This window comes from Mycetomoellerius zeteki, unplaced genomic scaffold (genome assembly GCF_001594055.1).
Source record: "Mycetomoellerius zeteki isolate Tzet28-1 unplaced genomic scaffold, Tzet1.0 scaffold70, whole genome shotgun sequence".
NCBI lineage: Eukaryota > Metazoa > Arthropoda > Insecta > Hymenoptera > Formicidae > Mycetomoellerius > Mycetomoellerius zeteki.
In genome coordinates, this window is record NW_017257720.1 from 2,769,192 (window position 1) to 2,783,738 (window position 14,547).

General features: G+C 35.2%; 1 protein-coding gene and 1 long non-coding RNA gene across 2 annotated transcripts in view; one reads left to right on the plus strand and one right to left on the minus strand.

The window, feature by feature from the left end:
- Ror (tyrosine-protein kinase transmembrane receptor Ror) overlaps positions 1 to 14,547 on the minus strand; it is a 282,701-nt gene that overhangs the window by 190,834 nt on the left and 77,320 nt on the right. The gene's annotated exons all lie outside the window — the stretch shown is intronic.
- LOC108729116 (uncharacterized) lies at positions 1,069 to 13,508 on the plus strand. The gene is made up of 3 exons (XR_001936919.1): positions 1,069 to 1,351; positions 8,193 to 8,276; positions 13,139 to 13,508. It is a non-coding gene; the product is annotated as an uncharacterized lncRNA (long non-coding RNA).

The window sequence follows — 14,547 nt, forward strand, 5'->3', positions numbered from 1 at the left end:
TTTTAATAGAAATGTGATGAGACAATATCATACATTGCAACTATTTAAATCTGAAAATCCAACTTCTGCATCAAATCCCTATCAAGATAAAATTAATATTAATTAAAGTGAGATTAAATTTAAGATTATTAATCCGCTTTTCTTCGATAAAAATTACGATAAAGATTATTATCGTTCAATATCCAAAAAAGAATAATTTGTTAGTATTTATTTCTGTATACTTATTCTATTTTCTATATTTAATAAATCTCGTTATTTTTGCACCTTATTATTCTAACTTTTTGTTTACTTCACTGCACAGTTAACTTTATTAGTGTAAAATAAAGCTTTAAAAATAAATAATAGAAAACACCGCACGCTGATCTCAATCTCACTGTTCCACTTTATCTTCAAAATCATTTTTCTCATTTTACGTTCATATATATTATTTTCCGATTACCGATCGACTCGTCGCCTGTCACCGAATTGATCACACACTACGATAATATCTACATATCGATATATAAATCTGATCTAAGTAATCGATCCTGCTCAGGAATGAGTTGCTCACCTCAGAGAGGCAAGCTACGCGTCCATAGCGGAAGCCGGCGTGTGCGTTGAAAGTTGCGGGAGGAAAAGCGGTATAGGGGAGAAGACGGTATTAGAAGGAGAGAGAAAGAGAAGGAAAAGGTGTTTCTAGGGTAATTTTAGATCGGTAAGATAGCGCCTGCGGTTCGTAAGAGAGAAAAAGACGGAGGACCGGCTGGCGTGAAGAAGAAGAAAGATGGGACAAGACCAAGAAGCGAGAAAGAGAGAGAGAAAAGATCTCGAGGTGGGAGAGCAGCATCGCCGGAAAATAGCGGGAGAGAGAAAAAGAGAAAATTGAGACGGGTCACGAAGCGTTTACGAAAGCGAGAATGAGAGATAAAGAGGGGAAGGGAAAAACGCGAGAAAGAGAGTGAGTGCGCCGCGGAGGAAACTGTGGACAACAGAATGAGAAAGAGAGAACGGGAAAGGAAAAGAGGCGGAGGGCTGAGGAGACGAAAGAGAGAAAGACGGAGAGAAGTCGAGAAGGAGGTAGACTTCGGGTGCGAACAGTCTACTCTAACGCAGTAATGCCGACCAGTTCCAACCGGGTGCCGCCAAATCGAACCCTGGTTCGAATTCCGCACGGCCGTGACCGCGGAAAGAAACAAAAGAAGGAGGAGGAAGAGGAGGAGGAGAAAGAAGAAGGGGACGAGGAGGAGGACAGGAAGAAGAGAAGAAGATAACGATAACGAAGAAGACAACGACAACGACGACGACGACGAACACGAAGAGGAAGGTGAATAAAAAGAAGTCACGAAGGTGGAAGAGGAAGAAGAAGAAAAAGGTACGTTCCAAAGAAACTTCCTGTCTTTTCGTACGGGTGTAAAGAAAAGCGAGGGTCAAACTTGATTTGACGTGACATAGCGAAGCTTAGGGAGAAAAAGGGTGGAACGAGAGAAGATAGGAGAGAAGCTTTTACGTTCGAAAAAGGAAGAAGCCAATGATGACAGCAAGATGGGTTGACGTCTCGGTCCTCTGGTTGAAAAAGTGTTTAAATGTGCCCTTACTAACCTGATGGTTACTGAGAAAGTAATATTATGGTTATTATTGGTGTATCTTTGTGATTTTTGTGATCTCTGTTTACTTAAGTCTAATAATGTGATGACACATATTAGATTGTTAACGTCTGGTTTCGTCGCTTTATTTTTAGCATAAGACTTCTTTCTAAAAGTAGGGCAAACGAAAAAGAAAAATTTATTAAATTAAAATTAAATCGAATCAATATCGGTTAAAACTGACCCTAATGTGATTAATGCAACAATCAGCAATTATATTAGATAAATTCTTCGAATATTGGGATCGTTATCACGATAATTAGTATGTATTTATGATAAATGAACAAACAAGAGCTTATTAATGAAACCAGATAAACCATATGGCGCGCGATTTTCATCCTAAAATATTTCAATAAAGAAAGGCGGAGTTAGGTATTCACAACGACGTCCAGTCATCTATTTTTCCGCGTGAATATTTCTCACATGTCCGGCACATTCCTTGCAAAAAATCAGCATAGAAAAAGTGGAAGTCGAGAAATGTGGAGTTCGAAGAAATTGGAAAAGCGACGGTCTCCCGGATACACCAAGAATGCTCGCTAAAGAATGTTTCCCGCTGCATCGTCTTCTGCAGTTTTCACGACGTCGTCGCGGTTTTACGATGTTCTATTAGAATCGAAGGGCGCGTTTTACTCGTCCGCGTTACTACGAGCGTAAGAAGAAGACGAACGAGGCGAGGCAATAAAGCGGACAGAACCAAGAAAACACGAGGTTATCTTAGCGTAAAGAGAAAGAAAAATAACCGATCTCCGATCTCTCGTTCTGTTCCGGAAACGTGCCCGAAGATACCCGCGGACATAAAGAATATGAAAAATTGAAAATGTCTGCGCCAGTTATATGGTGCTCTAAAAGATATTGTAGCTGGTAACTTCACGGTTTTCTATGGTAGAAAGTTACACAAAAGCGATATTTCACAATTTCATTAAAAACGTCACGAGCATTTTAAATTATATCAATCCAAAAGAGGATCTTAATACAGTGCTACTTGCTTGTAAAATATAAGAAAATTAAACTAAAAGAAAAATGTAAATACCGTTAGTTTCAATGAAAAAAATTAAAAAGTTATAATAAAACTAATTAATTATTTTATTACTTAAAAAAAATAAATTTTCGATATAAAAAAAATTAAAAATATATTGTAGCAAAAATTAATTAATTACTTTATTATTTTCTTAAAAAATAATTTTGTCTGACACATACATCCCGTTAATCGTTTAAAGATTGTCAGAAGCACTCGCTAAAACTTTTCGCCGTTTTCTCTCGCTGCTATATATATCCAGATGTTTACATTGCCGGCGCAATGGAGGCTTCGGTTGGGAGTGCGGACGCGGTTTTTCTTTTGTTCTGTTCGGGATTACCATCTGCCTATCGCGAACGCAGTTTATTCGGGAATTTGTCGCTGGGGAGTAATTTTCCCCCCTACGATAATCCTTTAAATAACGGAGCAGAATAATGCATCATGAAAGCAAATATTACAATCTCGTAATATTACCACGCGCGCTTATCATTTATATTACTGTTTTTAATTTATGAAAATCGAATTTTCTCCTTCGGCATATTATTTCCTATGTATTTCAACTCAACATTCGTTCTCATTCTTGATGTTGTTTTTTCCGAAAGAGAAGTTCAGAGCGTAAAATCTAAATGCACGAGGGGAAACACAAAGAGTGTATATTGCAAACCGTGTGTGAATACGAACATGGAATAAAGATAGGTACCGTAAAGGAAAGGGCCGCGTCAAATTGCGCGTGCATTTATCAACTGCCGCCCTGCGTGGAGGTGGACATTGAGACATTCGCTCGAGAAAACCAGGACAGTAACTGCACGTCTCCCGTAAAAATACCTCTTCACTGTTAGCTGCTTCGCTGCCTTTTATTGCCGACCCTTTTATTGCGCTATACGCCGCAGCGACTGAGTTGAGTACAATTAGAATCTTTTTTTCCCCTCATCTCAAAATCGAGTTTCGCCGTAATGTGGTCGACGTTCGTTTCGTGCTTCACTTAATCCTTTCATTTTTCTTTCCGTTAGTCTTTGATTGCAGAACGAAGATTGCAAAATGATCGCATCTAGCGGTAGAAATGTAGAGGATATTCTAAAACGCAATACAACGAATCTTCGCAACGATGATAAAACGACTTTTCGATACTCTTTTTCATTGGTACTTACATCTTCAAAGATAACAAATTAACAATTTAAAAATTTTCTTGTATTCTTATAGAAATTTTATATAAAATCTTATATTTACACAGAAATCGCGCGTACGGTATTTCACTTTAATATTTTTTATGTAATGATAAAAATTAAATTTAAATTAATTTTAATTTTAACAAGATTAAGACATTAAATTTAAAATTGTATTGTGTTTAAAAATATAGGGAGGAAACATTTTCAAATATAAAAATAATTCTGAATCACTATATAATTGATCTATTTTTTATTGCTGCACTCTCTGAACTGATGCACACGGTGCAATAAGTTAAAGTAAAACAAATATACGTTTATTTCACTTCAACTTATTGCACCGTGTGCATCAGTTCAGAGAGTGCAGCAATAAAAAAACAGATCTAATATATAAATATCGATAAAGAAGTTTTTAAACGGCTTGAAGATCTGAAAAGAGAATGTTTTTCTGCGTACAAAAAGCTATTACCATTATGAGTCAGACAACCGATGTAGACATTTAAGTAGTCACGCTCGAGATTTCTCGGACGAGAAATAAACGACGACACGCTAAGATACAACATTTCATGTTATGTACGACAAGGATACAATGTCGTAACGATAAAATCTCCTTATGATCGTCGTTCGAGCGTCACAGAGGATTCGTAGGAACCGACATTCGTAAATCCGCACTTCGTAAACCGTTTCTGAAGCTGCTGTGCGCAACCGCAAACAGTAAACGCGACAGTAAATGCGGGAATACGACAAGGAAATTTATTTTGCGACACGTAAAAGCAGCGCGTGCAGCGTGTGCAGCATAAAAACGCGAGCTTCTTTGAAAACTTAGTCGAACGATCGTGAATAGAACTCTTTCGAAAGGTACACTAAACTTGAAAAGTTTTAAATTGCTGAAGAAAATCTTTGCTCCACAAAACTTCAATAACTGTGATATAATATTGTACAACATAACAATGTTATACATCAATTTCCCAAGTTTTAACTTTTATAATAAACTTCTAAATCAATTTAAAACAGACTTTTTTCTATTGATATTTTAAGATAGCTTCGCGATGAATGAATTGACTGAGAATAAATGGCTTAAATTAAAGCTATTGTCGCTGAAATTTATATTTTACTTCTTTCGGAAATTCAATTCGTGGCTCAATTGCTAAGATGTTTAACACAGAATATTAAATCTACAATTCTTTTCTTGCCTTGTGGAGATGTATCTGGACTTTTTGAAGTATCTATTCCCAGTGGTTTGACCGATTGGTTGACTACGAGGTGTTTATATACATTACGCTGTCAGACTACGTTCATATGGGATGCCTTGAGTTATTTCTGTCGCAAAGAAGAACGAGCCTACGAGATTCCAAATTGCCGTGAAAGCACCACACGTGGGGACCCTCTATCTTTCTCTCTCTTTCTCTTCGATCAAATTTTCATCACTGCGATCCCACGCCGATCCATGTGCCGATCCGAAGTGATCGTTCGTCCTGAACACAAAAATGCGGCGTAAAAGCTTTTTCCCTTCACGCCAACCAATCTGTCGGCCGTCGACCGTAATAACGAGCGGAAGAACTAATCGTCAACGGTAGCCTTACGAGCCGATGATTCATTTCTAACTCAGCGATCGTGCGTTTTTCTTGGAGTCTTTCCCCGTTCCATCAGGCTGTTGACAGGTCGGACGTACTCGAAAAATCAGTCGGGACAAGTCGCATAGAGCAGCGAAGGCTGTCTGGTGCTGGTCGTTTCACGAGCGGCTTATTTTTGCGCACTTTCGCTTACGTCGCGACCGTGAGAAGTCATTAAAAATGAATTAAGCTTAATAGAAGCGTTTGACCTGGATTATGAACGATTTTCTAGCAGAAGAAAAATATAAAAGTTCGAATGATTACTTTTCAATGAGAAATTGTTACTGTGTTGTGTAATATATTTGTTACTGCTTCAATATTTACTATTGTCGTAGGAGACAAATGATTAAAACTGTATGAATATCAAATATTTTCAAGGAAGATAAATTACGAAGCTATCTCTACTTCGAAATGAAAAAGAAATATAAATGGACAAGATAAAAAGTTCGACAGGATTGTATCTGGAGCAAAGAACTCAACGTTAAAAGTGACAAAAGTGATAAATAATGATTTTTATATTAAAAGAAAGTCGACTCGTAATTCTTGAAAAAAATCTGTCAAATATTTTACGAGTCCTGAATGATGTCAAATCTGTGATACTACTGTAAATACGTAAAAGGGCTTCAGTGTATTTCTGAGAGAGCATGTCGCACGCGGTCGTCACATCGAAATGATTCATGAGCCGCCGCGAAGACGTACGATCCAAGAGGGATCCACGGCTGTGTCCTCGCACCAGCGGAGGTAACCCGCTTTCAAGGGCAAAACGATAGCATCGCAACCCAAGTTTAAATTGGAGGGTCGGCCGCTTAAGATTCAGTTCTATAAACTTGAAAGTTGAGTCTCACTTCCAAGATGGAAGGCAAATCGAGGGAGGCCGAACGCGAGAAAGGAAGGATGGGTCACGAGAGGAAGGAACAGCGAACTTCCGAAGACGAGGCTTACGAAAGCTTGACGCTGCAATTAGGCAAGCATTTTCGATTGAATTCAATTAGCCGCCTCCGTGGCCTCGTTGCGAATCCGGATTGCCTCGGCAGAATGACTTCTGCGCGCGCGGCGGAACTTGGCTTGTATTGTATTCCCAACGTTTCCTAAAGTATACGGGAATTGCAAATGGAGACCATCTCGTTAGCATTCCTCGTGAGGCATCTAAGTACATCTCCGCTTTATTTTATTACTATTATTAGAGATTCCTGCCCAAAGAGGGTAATCTGACCATGTCCCTTGTGACTTCTTTTATTGCGCGCGTTTTATATTCATTCGTTTAATATTCTGTGGTGAAAAGTAAGACATTTGCATAATTTATGTACGGGTAACTTGTTGCAGAATCATGCATTAATTTCATTATAAAGACTAGCTGAAAAAATATTTTCTTAGAAAAAAAGTTAAGTCCTATATAAGAGAGTCATAAATAAATCACAATTAGTTTTCAGAGGACAATTTTGAAATAAATTTTTAATTGTAAAAAAAACAGTGAAATGCATTTTTTGGAATAATTGCTAATTTAAATATTTTGTTCACATTTCATGTACGCTTTATCATCTTTTTTTCTTTATATCATTTATTACATAAATTTTGTTCATTACGTAGATTTTAAATAATTATTATAGCTCTTTTTTCCTGACTGAATGTTCAGAGACAAGATGTTATTGGAAGCAAACACGGGTCCTCATCTAAAACTTGATATATTCCCATTTTTAGCCAGAAGCGAAATATCGATGAAACATGTCGCATTATGAATAAATGGAGCGTATACGAGGCATCTCGCTTAATTGGACACGACTCGTTTTGAATGAAAAGCTCGAGAATGGCGCGCGGCACCCACGTCGGGACTATCTTCTTCGTTACGTCCGACATGTTTTCCATCGATGACGGATATATCGGGGTCTCGGATGTTCGCCCTCGAGCAGAATTTTGTAGTGAAAAGAAAAAAAATACCAACGGAACTTGACGAATAATAATTAAAATTGTTGAATCGAACGTCGGGGAATGATCCGGTTAACGATCACGATCAGAAAATTAAATCTTCATGTCGCATCTGTGCGAGCAACTTGCATCCGGTGCATGCTACCCGCGAACGCGTGTTGTAAATCATTCGCAACGTGCATTCGAAACCACAGCGTACACGCATTTCCGCGCGGTACTTACGCATTGCGAGACGCGCCGCAACGAGAAGCCGCGACGATGCACGTGTTAACGTCACGCCGGTAAATGCGTCGGCGACACGTGTCGCACATGTAATCCATGGGCCCGTCGTTGCCTCGACCGTATGTCATGAACACCATTGACATGTTCTACAGAGTGTTCCTGGGTTAATCGCTATCTCCTTGAATGGTATGCTCTTTAACAGACTGGATCTATGTTTAAGCTAAACTTATTAGAGTTATGAGAGTTAGAATAAAGTTTGATAAGTTCATCAATTAATCTTTATTAGTGTTACAAATATAATAACGCTACTTTACGTAATTAATCTTTAAATTACATTTCAGTTAAAATTGTTATCAAATAATAAATAAAATATTAATTTCAAATTTTTTGAAAATGTGGAGTTAATTTGAATAACTTTGATATTCACAAAGACAATAATTAAAATTTTCACAATCAATAAAAATTTCACAATCGAATTAGTTACAGTTGTATGTAAATTCTTCATTAATATTATAATAGCTATTTCGTTAACGATTTCCAATTTTAATAAATATCAAACAAATTTTTTTCAACGTTAGATTTATAAACAAATTCATCATATTCGACAAATCTTAATATCTTAATTTTCTTCTAGGAAATAGCAGTGCACGTATGCCCATTAGGAGGACAAACAAAACGGAGATTTTAGCTCCATTTCAAACAGTACGAAGATGTAAACGTAAGTGAGGAGATTCCCTTTAACATGAAAAGACGTCGACAGCACAAATCATTCCGCGAACAGCAACCCGTCATCGCTTCGCTTAATAATAACACGCCCCGTCATCGATTCCATTCCAACGCGGCCGATCATTCGAATCGAGGTTTTGAATTGCGGGAGTTCCGACTCGCGTCGACCTTCGAGCGAGACGCCGCGTTACGCCGAAAGCAACCCGCCCGGAAATTGTTAAAATTGTGCACACGCCGGCTGGCCGATAACGTCCCGATCTCGCACTTCACGGTGCAAATTCGATTTTCGCACGAGGCGTCACGGCCGCTACATCGTTTACGTTTTACGCCACGCAGATACACTTGCAAGAGAAGGCCGGACGGCTTCGCACGCAACATTACCATTGCGCGAGTTGAGTACGAAGAGTCAAAATCCTGTATTAGGTAATGCATAAAAAATTTTCAAAATACATGACGAATTTATTTGTATTTCAATTAATTTTCTTAATTTAGAAAGCTTTGCATTTAAATAAATAAATAAATAGTAAAAAACTTTCTTTTTATTTCATGTAAAAAGAAAATATTTTTCAGTACTTAACATATTTATAATGGAATCAAGACATGTAACGTAACATATCACGATCAAGATATATAAATTCAAATTACAGTACAGCAGCGTACAGCTACACTAAAAAGAAGTGTCTGGTAATAGCTATCAAATGTTGAGTAAAATAAATTTCAATCAAATGTTCAGTTAATATAAAATAATTTTATCTTTCTATATAAATATTTAGTAGTTATTACCAAAAATGGTTGGTTATATTATTATATTTGGTAATACTTATTAATATTTAAAAAATAAAATTATTTTCGGTTATATTAACTAAACATTTAAATGAATTTATTTTACTCAACATTAGAAAGCTACCAGACTCTTTTTTTCAATAATTCCGCATGTTAAAATTGTAATTTGACTATCTAGCTTATATATTGAAAATCGCGGTAGTGATTATTTGGTATTAACCATCAGATTACATGTCGAAATGCATGTCTGGTTTACATCGAGGATTATATCGGTGTATTGATATCCGCGTAATACGTAGCAGCTAAACGTGTATCCGTCGAACAGACCGGAAATCGTTAAAATTACACGGCCACCAGGTGGCCAATAGGTAAAATATAGCACTTCTGCAAAAAGCACTTCATGAGTGAGATCAAGATCTATTCTAATCGCGAATAGAGAGATGAGAGAAATTGTTCAAACAATAAAATAATAATATAAATATTACATTCATATGTAAAGCTTATCTCTCTATTTTCACTAATATTTCATATATTTACGATATATAATACTGTCAAATATAAATATCAGGTAATGAAATATTTTATCAAAATATTATGAATTGCCGCAGCTTTTTTTCATTAAACTTCAACATTCAATTCTTATTTTCAAGCAATAGATTAAAAGATAGTTGCATAATTGAGATATATTTGACGTATATTTGACATCTGTTCTTCTGCAAAAACATTAAGAGAATAGCATTGCCGAAGAGAGGACATTAAAGTACTTAAGACGAATATATATTTCGTCTTAACACCGTGCGAAGTGCGAGCGTAGCAACAGAGAGGATGGGAGAAAGACATCCTCATTAATCCTTCCGACTTTATCCGGTCGCGCTGGCACGTATCTTAAAGGTCCTCGCAGGAGTTGTGATAAATGTCATGCAAATGCGCGCCTCTTAACGAGCCCTAAGTTTTTGCCCGGCAACGCGAAAACTTTCGTACTGTTAAAGTTCATGTTCACAAAGGAGATACATCGCCCCCGCCATTCTGTCGCGTCGTCATGCTTAAAAGAGCGTAATTGTTGCACGGCGTAACTTCTGGTCTCTCCTACATCGTCGGTACGCGTTTCGTATCAAAGACCTCTTCGCTTCCTATTTTATTAAATTGTGAACCCGCAAACAACATACGTCAACAGAACGCTTCACACATTTTATTTTGCAAAAGCTACGTCGGCGATTTGCACGCGACGCATTTGTTTATAAATAGCTATATCATCTGACGCTGCGCCCCGAGAAATTCATTAATCATCCGTACAAGTAAAATTAGTGATAAATAAAATAAGTTTAATTAAGCAGAACTGATCTATTTACGACGGATGCAATGAAATTAATTCTGAATAAATTTAGTCTGACTAAATTTTCAATAGATCAGACAAAATTAATTCAATTCTGTCAAATGAATAGCAATAATAATTTATCAACAGGAATGGATAATAGTATATAAAATAGTAGTATATAAAATCTTTAAATATCCTTTCTTTAATTCGTTGAAATATTTGATATTAAGACATATTGTAAAATAATTTGTATTAAAATTAAATTATCGATATTTCAAATTGTTATAAAAGTATAAATATGATGAGAATCTCAATCATTTTCGAGGAATTTTAAATAAAAACTACAGAAATGAATTTTCTTTATATAAGTTCCTTAATATATAATTCGTTTCGCAAGTAATTTTCGTCGACGAATACAACGTTAATTTTCGTGTTATGAGATATGAGCCATGAATCATGCTCATCTGCTATTTGGAATGTGTTCAAATCGAATATACGCTCTAAGCACACATCAATAGCGCCTTGTCTCTCAAAAAACACTCTGTTTTTACTACTCTGACTGATTTCGCGATTTTCGTATATTTATATAATACGTTTTCGCGTAATTTTATCTTTTACAGTATATCATGCGAGAGAAAAGTTTTGCTTTTGTCATTTACCTTTTTATCATTTTCTTTCGACGTTAATTAAAGGATCAACTTCGTTAAGAAAGTCCGCAGACGTATGACGAAGCGTAAAGTTTTCGCTCTTTTTCTAATTATCGCGTGAGGTAGCCCAGAGATAATTACAAGTTCCTAATACAAACACGAGAAGATCGTTATTTATACAGCAATGGAGAGAAAAAAGCTAACTAAATGAAAAAAAGATAGGAAGAAAAATCAAATAGATAAGAAAATACGGGGCTAGATATTGATGCCTAATATTTCTATGTAAATTTTAAATCTTTTAGTTATAAAAAAATCTGCGAGCCCCCCGATTATTGTCAAACTTGAAACACAATCACGAAGGTAAAATGATATAACAAATTAAAGTAAAAAAAAAAAAAAATTTATTTACTATATGCTACTATTTAAAAACACTATAAAAAATGTATTGAAAAAATATTACGTCAGCCAGAATTCAAATCTGAAATCTTCTGACTATTCAAGGCGAATATCTTTTCCAATTTGATTTAATTGAGAAAAGCTTCTAAAAATTTATTAAGAAAATTCTAAAGTTGTCTTGTTTTACCAAAAGCGATATTTTTCTAGTACGGAAATGTTTTTGTTGATTACAAAAAATTATAAATCCTTTTTCAGAATTCAAATATAAATAGACTGTAAATACGCACATGAAATCAAACAATTTTATATGAAAAAGGAAAAACTTAGAAAATTACAATTTTCTTATTAACTTCTGGCTCGTAACAACATTCGCTTTATATAAAAGTTTTATACTTTGTATGTGCAAAACAAGTTTAGCTCCATGAAGGAATCACAAGAAAGAACAATACTGTGCTGAAATGAGTCTGAGAGCTTTAATATGAAAGAAAAGCCCAGAAAATTTCATGTGTATGTATGCATACGATATTGATGTAGTAATATATAGTAATATATCAATGTTTCGTAAATCGTATATATGTAAGTTGATAAAACGATGATCCCGTCGATGATCCGACTTTATTTTAAGATCTTCTTAAGAGCAAGAGCACATAATAGACAAAGTATTGGTCAATTCTTGTGTCATTTGTGGAAAGCAATCAAAATATCATGTATCATTACATACATTGCCAACAATGAAAAAAATGCATGTAATTTTACATGGAAATTACATGTTTATGACTGGAAAATTGCCTAAATATGATTGGAAATTTACAATTTCCAGTAAATTTCTAAGCATATTTATGTAATTTAGATAATTTTCCAGTCATATACATGTAATTTCCATGTAAAATTACATGTATTTTTTCAGTGAAGACTTTCATAAACAACAGAACAGTCGTCCGACACTTTGTCTATTGTGTGCGTTTGATCGATTTATATCAAATGAGATGTCACGCTCCGCTTAAAAGCGGAATGAACTCTTATTTAAGCTATTAAAGTACAAAACCCAAATTCAGTCCTGAAGTCCCACATATTTTCTCTTAAGTTTTTCATAATTTAATGGTTTGCAAATCTCTTTCAAAATTTATCTGATACAGTATTCTGCGTAAAGCACAATTATAATTTCTATATACAACTGTGTTTTTAAGAATAAAAAAATATGAATTATAATTTCAAAAGAAAATATACGGGATTAACCTTAGGATTAAATCTGGGATTTATGACCCGAAGAGACCAAATATGTGTCTATCGTTTTCACGTAGAGCCAACATCTTTTTTGATTAAATTAAAGAGAAAAATTTTTCTTCTTTCTTATCGTCTTATCTCAAATCATATGTTTTTGATATATTCGTGATATTTCGATCTACATGACACAGTTTCTATTTGCATTTTTATACGACTTTAAATATTAAAACTTTAACTAAATAGATTTAGAATAGTACTTTTACATCTCTCGCTATAAAATATACATTTTATATTTCAACAAATTGTTATAGCTTTTAATTTATTGATTTAATTAATTTTTCTTTTTTATAAAAGATTGTTTAATTTTATTCTTAATTTCGACAGTAAAACTTTTTACATATTCAAATTCATTTTTCTTAAACTATGATAAACTTCTACTTCTTCTTTATACTTTTCTCTCCTTCTTGCTTTCTCTTTGTATCTTTTCAGAATAAGGCAACAACAGGATCGAGGATACACTTGCTTTACTACATCATCCTCTTTGATGCCATTCTTTAAACTTTGAATGTCGTAAGAAGAGCGGGCAAGAATGAGAGAGAAACAGAGGAAACGCTGAGAGAGCAACATCGCGAAAAAAAAGTGTCTTTCAAAGCGGATACTTGCTCCCTCCTACACATAAGAGCAGAATGTTTTTGCCATTCCGCGCATTTACTCGAACACGAGTATCGGATACTTCGCGTTCTACGATACAAGAAGCAATCCTCTAAGCGAAGCTGTCGAGAAGGTTTTAAATCACGTACAATATCCTGCAAAACTTCCTTCACTCAAGTATCCTTCATGATTTCTTTCGCGACCAAAATCTCAGCAAATAAAACCTTTATTCGCGAAAGTTTTTACAATAATATCAATCCATTTCGATGTTTGGACAAAATGGATTTTCATTAATTTTATATAAAAGCAATATTCTATTTTTGCAGCCAGTAAAGCAGACTGATAAAAATATATAATTTATATAATTATATAATTATTTTAAATATATTTTCGTTGAAAAAATCTAATCTAATTCTAAGCCATGAGATTTTTTCTTCACTATTCCCTATAGTTCAATATTGCTTATAGTGTTTCAAAATATAAATTTATACGACTGTAATTATAAAAATAAATTTTTTTATATGACTATTATTTTATAATTATATGACTGTTAAATGTGTGATTTCTAATATATATATTTCTTTTCAGATCACCGATAGGAACAAAAGTAATCAGAAACTTCATCAACTAAATCGGAGAATGTATAAAATTCATAGGAAAAAAAACGCTACGAGAAATTTACGAAGTCAACTAATCATCGAAATTATATATTTCGAACTGACGGTATATCTCGGCAACCGTTTCGTCATTTTCCTTCAAACTTTAACGCATTTTTCAAGGACCAACGAATCTTCACACAACGGAGACATTACGCATCATCATAGATAATCGCTTCACAACAACTGCGAGGCATTACATATCGCAACAGCTCATCGTTCTCGCGAGAGCAGTTTTTGCGCGAGTACACGGACGCGTCCCACCGGATAGGAAAGAGACTAGATACTGTGATAGAAGTTAGAAGTTCAAGCTGCAACTTTAAGTCCCTTGTGAATAATCGCTGACGATTTCCTAGGGGCGAAAATCTCTACATTCATAACGGCGCGTGATAGTCGACCGATGACTGCCGCAGCCGGCCAAAAGATTGCAGAAAATCCACCCAAGCGACGAGATAAATTCCCTCGCGTGTGCCTCGTGGACGTGCAAAACAAATTAAAAGAAAGGGGTATAGAAAGAACGAGAAAGAGAAAGAGGGAAAAATAAATAAAAAACACAAGAACAGCGCTTAAAAGTACGAGAGGTGGTCGCCT